Genomic DNA, 7,876 nt, shown 5'->3' with positions numbered 1-7,876 from the left:
AGAAAAAAGTGATTTTTTATTTTGTTTTCAGGTAAAATCCAAGATGGGTGTTTTTATGTAAAATCCTAGATGGATTCATTCAGTCTATTGTGGCTCTTTACCTTCTGATCAAATTTCATTTCAATGCAATTTTTAATGGGGATATCACAGTGGCGGCCATCTAATTTTCTCACAGCTGAACTGTTATGGTAGCCGTAGCCTAGTACAGAATATAATCCTAGCACCATTGGTCTTTGCCTCTTGAACAAGGAATGGAATTACATACTCTCTCTCCTCCTGGCATGCCCACTCCTTATTTTCCTGGTACTGACGCAATCTCTCTCTCCTCCTCCTCATCTCCACCATACTTTCTCTGTGTTCTCTGTGCCAAACTCTTCTCCATGGGATACTTTGCTTTATATCTATATTGCCTTACCAATTATTTCATCATTCCATTCTTGTGATCTTTTGAATACTTTTAATAAATTTGATGATTTGTGATCTCTCTCTCTCTCCCTCTCTCCATCTCTCTCTCTCTCTCTCTCTCTCTCTCTCTCTCTCTCTGTCACACACACACATGCACACACACCCTGTAGACTTCAGCAAAAGCAGTCCCAGCACACTAACAATCGGCACTTCTGCATTGCGTCTGCAGCATTTCCTAGCCGGGGGGGAAGGAATCTAAAACTGCAGGCTCCAGGTTCGAGCCAGGCATATTCAGGCGACTCTCCAGGAAGACTCAGCCCATGCAGTAAATGACCCAATCCCAGGGGCCAGTGCGGGCTGAAGGCTGCAGGGGTCGGGCACTTCCCCACCATGGCCTCATCGCACCCACCCAGGCCTCGGGACTTCTGGGTCGACCGCCTTCCGCTGGGAGCAGACCCAGGGCCAATTACATGCAATTATGCTCCGCTGCAGGTCCGACACGCACGGTCCCATAACAGTCGCCTAGCAATAGGCGCGCTAATTAAAACGAGGCTCAAGAAAGGCTACAAATTGCTTGCAGGTTGGTTTGACACGTCCCCGTCAACGGCAACACTGTCCGTCTTTGTCCGTCGGTTGTGTAACGGTGAGGAAATCATCTGTTTGTTCAGTCTGGATATTATGCTGATGCAATCTTCGCATTTGACTTGAAAGTGGCACGCCACGCCCGGTTCTGTTTCCTCATCCCCCTCCAAAAGCGCTTCCACCCTAAAATTACAGAGGTGTGACTGCACAGTCCCTTTGTGTGGAGGGCTGAGAGGGGTGTTAGAGGCCCCTACATCCCATCAAGCCTCCAGAGTTTCTATGGCTGCTCTATGGGAACACTGTGACTGAGATGGCTGCTTGGTGTACTGCCTGCACAGTAAAATGTTCAGTGTTCAATCAACTCTTACAGAGTACATATGGGCCCCTACTGGACTCGGAACACTTTACTGTGTGGTTTTCACTGTGTGCTTCCTCCAGTTGCTATGACAGGCTAAGGGAAGTCAGCAACCCCCCCCCCCCCCCCATTCATCACCGCCCACCTAAACTGCCCATGATCCCACACCTCCCACACCCCCCACCCCCCTCCCCCCATACACACACACACACATACACACATGCTGTCCACTTTGAATTCCTCCAGCGCATAGCAAGACACATTCCCGTCTTTTTTCCCATTCAGCTTGTTTATGACATACAGTCCTTTTAACTTCTTAAGGCTATGTGTGTGTGCTTGTGCGCGTGACTGCGAGTGTCTGTGCTTGCGTGCGTGTGCGAGTGAGGGCAGCAGGACCCCCAGTTACCTCTTCTTCAAATTCACATACACATAATGCACATAGAAATATTTAATTCCTGTAGTGAGCCCATATGTGTAAAGGTAGACAAGGGTGTGTGTCTGTGTGTGTGCGTGTGAGTGCATGTGTACTGTATGTGTGCGTGCAAGCACGTCCGTCTGTGTGTCACAGCAGTCTGACAGACAGACAGACAGACAGACAGCGTGTGGGCTGGAGACAACAACAAAGACGGAAAAATACATTTGTGTTGTAATTAAAACAGCAGCAGCAGGAGCGAGTCACGAAAGGCCTAGTCAGAGATGGCCGAGTCACGTCAGACTTCCTCACATCTGTGACGGAGGGGGCCAGAGGCTATATAGGGGGCTGAAATGGGGGTCCTGTTTTTTACCCCCAACCCCCCCCCAAGCACACGTGTAGAGGAAAGAGATGGAAAGGGAGGGGGACTAATAACTGAACCCAGACCTCAGCACAGTACTAATTCAATTGAGCCGTTTTTTTTGTTTTTTTTTGCAGTCATGGTAACGTGGTCCGGCCTGGAGACATGCTGATTTACACTGCCCAGAGCTGCACAAGCAGATCAGAACAATCCAGAACAAGCCAGTCTAGAGCCTCAAACCAGTTTGGAACAGGTAGGAACTGCCAGAGAGTAACTGAGAACAGCCAGGACCTGCAGTCAGCCCAGAACAGTAGAAAACATGGAAGCAGCACAGAACTGTTCCACACCAAGACATGAGAGCAGTAACACCACAGAGGTTAGCACCCATAGTGTAAAATCCAGCTATGACCAGCTTGAAATGACCAGTTGCCAGATGTTTCAAAACATAGATTGTGCTCGTCAAACCATGTTGAGAATGGAGCTGGTCTGAACTGATCAACCAGCTACCAGCTGTTTCAAAACCAATTTCAGCAGTTTTTTTCAGCAGGGACTAGAACAGTCCAGAACTGCTCTGGGCAGCCTAGTTCAGCAAACAGCCCAAAGCTTCTCACAACAACACTGGCAATTGAGCCACCAGTAAACAGTTCCTTGTAAACAAACAGTAATTTTAGGGTGGGGATTTTCTCCATTGATTGAGAGGAAAATGGCAGACTGACTGACTGAGCTTACATTTCTAACTTCGGGGGTTGGATGCCCAGTGAGGTACAGCACCGAAAATCATTAAAAGTGAAACGGAACCCTGAGGCTACGGCAGCAAACGTTACGTAATCGCTCGCAAACACTCGCTGAACAGTTTAAGGTTGTTTGCTCATTTTGTTTGTTGACTGCATTTGCCAGCAGAGGTAAGCAGCTTAAAGAGGTTGTGCGGGGAGAGGGTGGTTAAACGTAATCATTTGTGAGGAGGTCATTTGGACTCGCTACTCATGGAGCAAAAGTGTTTAACTGCCAAATGTTTCAGGACAACGGGTCCCGTTTGCTTCGACATTTGGTTTGGATGACCTCACTTCTGGTACGAATTAAGAGCTGAAACCCCTACAACAGCAACGTGCCTCACACACTGCCAAAGGTAACACAACACAGATCTGGGTTCAACCCACAATAAACCATATTTCAAGTTTTACCCCTTAATCTTCACAAACACATTTTGACAAGTTCAGAAAACACTGTAATGACCTGCAACAACTGTGTGTGAAGTCAAAAATATACTTACGTCATACATAATACTGACATGCAACTATGAGTCAAAGTAGAGGAAGTCCAGGGTGTCCAAATCCAGCACTGAGATCCTCACCAAATGTCTGTCTGGTTACAAGTTTAGATTTAGAAAACATGCACTATGTATATTGCTGGCAATGTAAAAACAGAAATGTACCTCCCCTCCCCATTTTTGAGTTACAGGAATACATGTGCACTGTCCATTTTTTCATGTATGAAATCAACATGTGACTAATTGTTATGGCATACAGTATATTTTCCGATGATATTAACTTAGGTATGTAATATATCCCATGCATATATTAATAGATTATTCCTCGCTTTTACCAATTATTTTGGAACTCAATTGTAGTTATAAAAAGGCATTTATTTTTGGTAGGAAAGCAGGACTTGAGTGAGTATGAAATGGCAGCAGTGGCACCTGACAACAGAAATAGAAAAAAATGGTGTGTGTGTGTGCCCATGTATGTGTGCATGTGTGTGTGTGCGTCTGTGTGTGCGTGCATCATTCTCTGATTGGAATGACACGCACAGGCTGTGAGGGTGTAATCACACATTCATTTTCTCTGCCGTCCGTCAGTCTGTCACCCCTACCACGCCTCTCCTCCCTTTCTCTTCATGTACAGACCCATGTGTTTCCGCAAAAGAATGTAGCTGTTGCCGAGAAGCGGCTTTGCCCATCTCCGCAAATCTCCCCTCCTGCCTCGGCTCAGCAGGGCTTACCGACCTATTGAATAAAAAACTGATTACGGTATTATTTCAGCTTTCAGGTAAAAAGCAGAGGTGCGTTGTTCCGAGGTATTCAGCCAGGTATTTCACAAAAGATCCACACCTAATGCTTTTTAGTTAAGATGAGGATAAAGGAGTCATACATTTTGACATGTCGTCTTCATCCGTGATAGGACATTATGCGCGAATGGAAGTCTACAAAGTAACTCTATCACCACTAGTGTAGAGGCTAGTTAGCAAAAGGAGCTACCAATTACAGCCTCTATTTTCATATACAGAAGGCTATTAACGAGTGTGTATGTCATGGCAGCAAAACCGAAAGGTTACATACATTTTAAATAGAAATGTATTGTATTCTGTTTTCAATCTGGCAGGGTTGGAGACGTGTAGTTTGCATTGCTAGCATGGTTCCTAGTAGGAACACAGCATATCCAGATGCCTTGATTCATTCAATGAGTCCTCCGTGTGGTTTGCACCATGCAATGTATACCTCAGTTAATAGCTCTTAAACATGAAGTGCGGTGCCCAATGTGTAAACACAATAAACGGTGTAGCGCATTTCTCCCGTTAGCCTAGCGTGAAGCTGAGGCCACACAGCCAGATGAAAGGATGCTTGCGGGCCTACAACCATTTTGTTTTCTCGGTCCAACAACGAAGGAAGGGTTTTATTAGTTGTGTTCAAACCGCTGTGGACTTCAGGCAAACACATAGCTGCCTGCCACTGCTACTGCTGTGTGTGTGGAGCCAGCATTGACAGGTAACAGACACTGACCTACAACAGAGGAAACACACAAGTGCAAGCTCTACATGACATTAGCCCGTAGGTGAAGCATGTTTGTTTTTTGTGTTTTGTTTTTGGGGTTGGGTGGGCTTCTGAAATGAGTTGTGTGAGACAGCAGGAGTGTGTTTGTTGTACGATGCTGGAACGACCAGCTCAAAGGCTGACATCACAGGGAAAAAGGAACACAAATTTGGGGATGAGAGGGAGGCCTCCTCTTCCTCATTCTGCCTGCATGTATTTATGTGGGTGAACACACTCAACTTTCACTAACCTCTCTTCACTTACTCCCTCCTCTGTGTTGGCCCTGCAAGTCTTCCTTTCCCTGGCTTTTCTGGGCTCACTCTCTTCCTCTGACACACACACACACATACAGACACACGCACTCATACACGCACAGTCGCCGGTCTATTTTCTTAAATTTCTCATTTCCTGTTTGGGGTGTGTACCCGAGCCCTTGTTCTCGATCCCAACACACATCAAAAGGGGCAGGGAGCGGAGCGGCCGGAGAGCCGGAAGAGATATCGGAACAACGTCGGGAGGAAGCTGACAGAAGCCGGGGGGAAGAGACGGGAGGGGGCAGCGTCACGAGAACAGACAGAGGGGGAGGACAGTCAGACAGAAAACAAACGCAGGCATGGGGAAAATGGTCCCTGAATCATTTTTCGCAGCATGTTTCTCACATCTCTCTCTCTCTCTCTCATGGTGTTCGCTGTTGTAAATAGCTCCTTGAAACACTGAGAAAAACCATGAGGCATAATCCTTCCATAATGATGAGGTCAGGTTCACTCCCTCGCTCGGAGTTTTTTTCTTTTTCCCCACTCAGTTTATTTTATTTAAGTCAATTATACATTTACAGAATGATTTCCTTAATCCCATTTAATGAGGATGTGGTGCCAGTATATCTCGGAGATGGATACGGAATCCAGGCCTGTAAAACCAAACCAGTCGTTCCAATCATCCAAATCTGGTCGGCGGGCACTAATGTCCTCCAGGCTCGTACTCTTGAAATAGTGCGAGCAAGGCATTGGTGTTAGACGCAAGGTCACATGATCGGTCCAGCGGTAATTGAAACAGGGTGCTGGAGGTGAGACTGGCCAAGACCAGGGAGACCTCTTTATTGGTGGAAAAATCATCCATTGGGTGGGGCTTTAGGGATATTTAAGTCCCAAAATTCTATGTAAAAGCTCAGTGTTATTGATGCATGTTGGCACTGTGGGCTATGTTGCACAGTTGAAGTGGCCCTCATAACAACCGCTGTTTTACAGAGCACGTACTCTATGCCTAACTGGCAGAAGCCTCCGACTGCCAGCTGGTTGACCAGCCCTTTCATCTATCTCCATCCGAAGCTGAGACAGTTGGCAAATTAATCTGCATTCCAGGGTTTTTAGGTATTGAAGAGGACTTCATTGCGGTAACCGAGGGTAAATACCTCGGTCTATATTTGAAACGGCTCCGTAAGAAATGTAAACAGCCGCTCTGTAAAATATAAACATTCGTTCCTCTCTCTCCTTCCTAATAGACAAAGCACAGATGGGGAAGCGGGCGGGGAGACAGGGCCCGGGGGAGGCGGACGATTGTAAAAGCGCCAATATCAAGTGGCGAGGGCAGCAGTAGAGGCAAGATGGAGGTCAAAGATTTGGTCAGGTATGCACGCTATTTCTTTTATATTTTTTCCGCCACTGGGAATTTCCGCCTCCCCGTCTCTTTCTCTCTCTGTCTCGTGCTCTTCCTCCTCCTCTTCTCTGAAGAAACCTCCCCTGTGCCATAGTAGTGAGGCAAAGATCTCGCCACCTTGACAAACCAATAGAATTTACCGTAAGCTCTGACGGTCTAGAAGTGGTGAGAATTTTTAGCTGAAACCTTCTGTAGTGAGTCAGAAAAATGCCCAACTGAAGAAACAAACAAATAAAGAATTACACGATTACACGGTTCCCCACATCACATACTCCCTGACATGAGAAAAGGAAGGGGAGGGAGGCAAGTATGTCAGAAGAAATATCCTGACTGGGTCTTAGATAAAGAAGCAAGGATAAAAAGAAGGTGAGAGGGAATGAAAGAACGAAAAAGTGCGAGCGGGGAAAACTCTGTTTGAAGTGGCTTTCCAACTAAACATGTGTTTCCAATATCTAGCCCCCGAAGAGCTGAAAACCTTCATAACTCTTCCCATTGATGAAAGTTAAAAGGATAAAGAGATACAGGGAGTGAGTTTATTCAATGACTATACGCCTGTGCTATTCTGGTGCTATTAACTCTGGGACACATCAAAACTTCCACATGGGGGGTATCCCTCCAGGAGAGTACCTTGACTTCACCACACGTCACAGAGCTAAGCAGAAAGCACAAACCCCCCTTTCCCCCCGGAGACTGACACATCCTGACACACACACACACATGGTAGCGTGTTCACACCGCTGCACAGCTGACTCGGTCCACGTATCAGCGCGAATGAGCTGGGAGGCGATGGTGCGTGTGGTCATGAGTTCGATCTGACCAGGGTATGATCCAGCCCGTCCTCTCCTCTCCCCCGTTCAGCGGCTCACGCCCCTGGCATGCCCCTATTTCCGTTCAAACCCTTCAACGCGCGTCGGTCCGTTCCTCACGTTTTTTTCCCCTCAAGTCTGACATGTGCCTACGCCCCTCTCCCTCCGCTTGTTTAAACTTTCTCAGGGAGCACCCTCTCCCTCCCTTCGCTTACCTCCCACTTTGTCTTTCCCGCTCGTCCCGTGCTCTACACACCCACTCGTTTCTCTCTCCTTCTTTCTCACCGGCTCCTATCCTCTTTCACAACACCCTTCCCTGCGCCTGCAGTTCATCTCCTTCTCCTTCCCCGAGCGCAAGGTTCCATCTCCCAAACCACCCGCGGTGTTGCTGCTCCAGGTCACGACTCGCGGTGAGACGCAGAGGACCATGATGTCATCCGGGTGAAGGACCCGAAGGAGGGAAAGTTCTCTCACACGGCCTCACTCACACTTTCAG

Source organism: Conger conger, chromosome 7 (assembly GCF_963514075.1).
Source record: "Conger conger chromosome 7, fConCon1.1, whole genome shotgun sequence".
Lineage (NCBI taxonomy): Eukaryota > Metazoa > Chordata > Actinopteri > Anguilliformes > Congridae > Conger > Conger conger.
The sequence above is the reverse complement of the archived record's forward strand: the minus strand, read 5'-3'. Positions refer to the sequence as shown.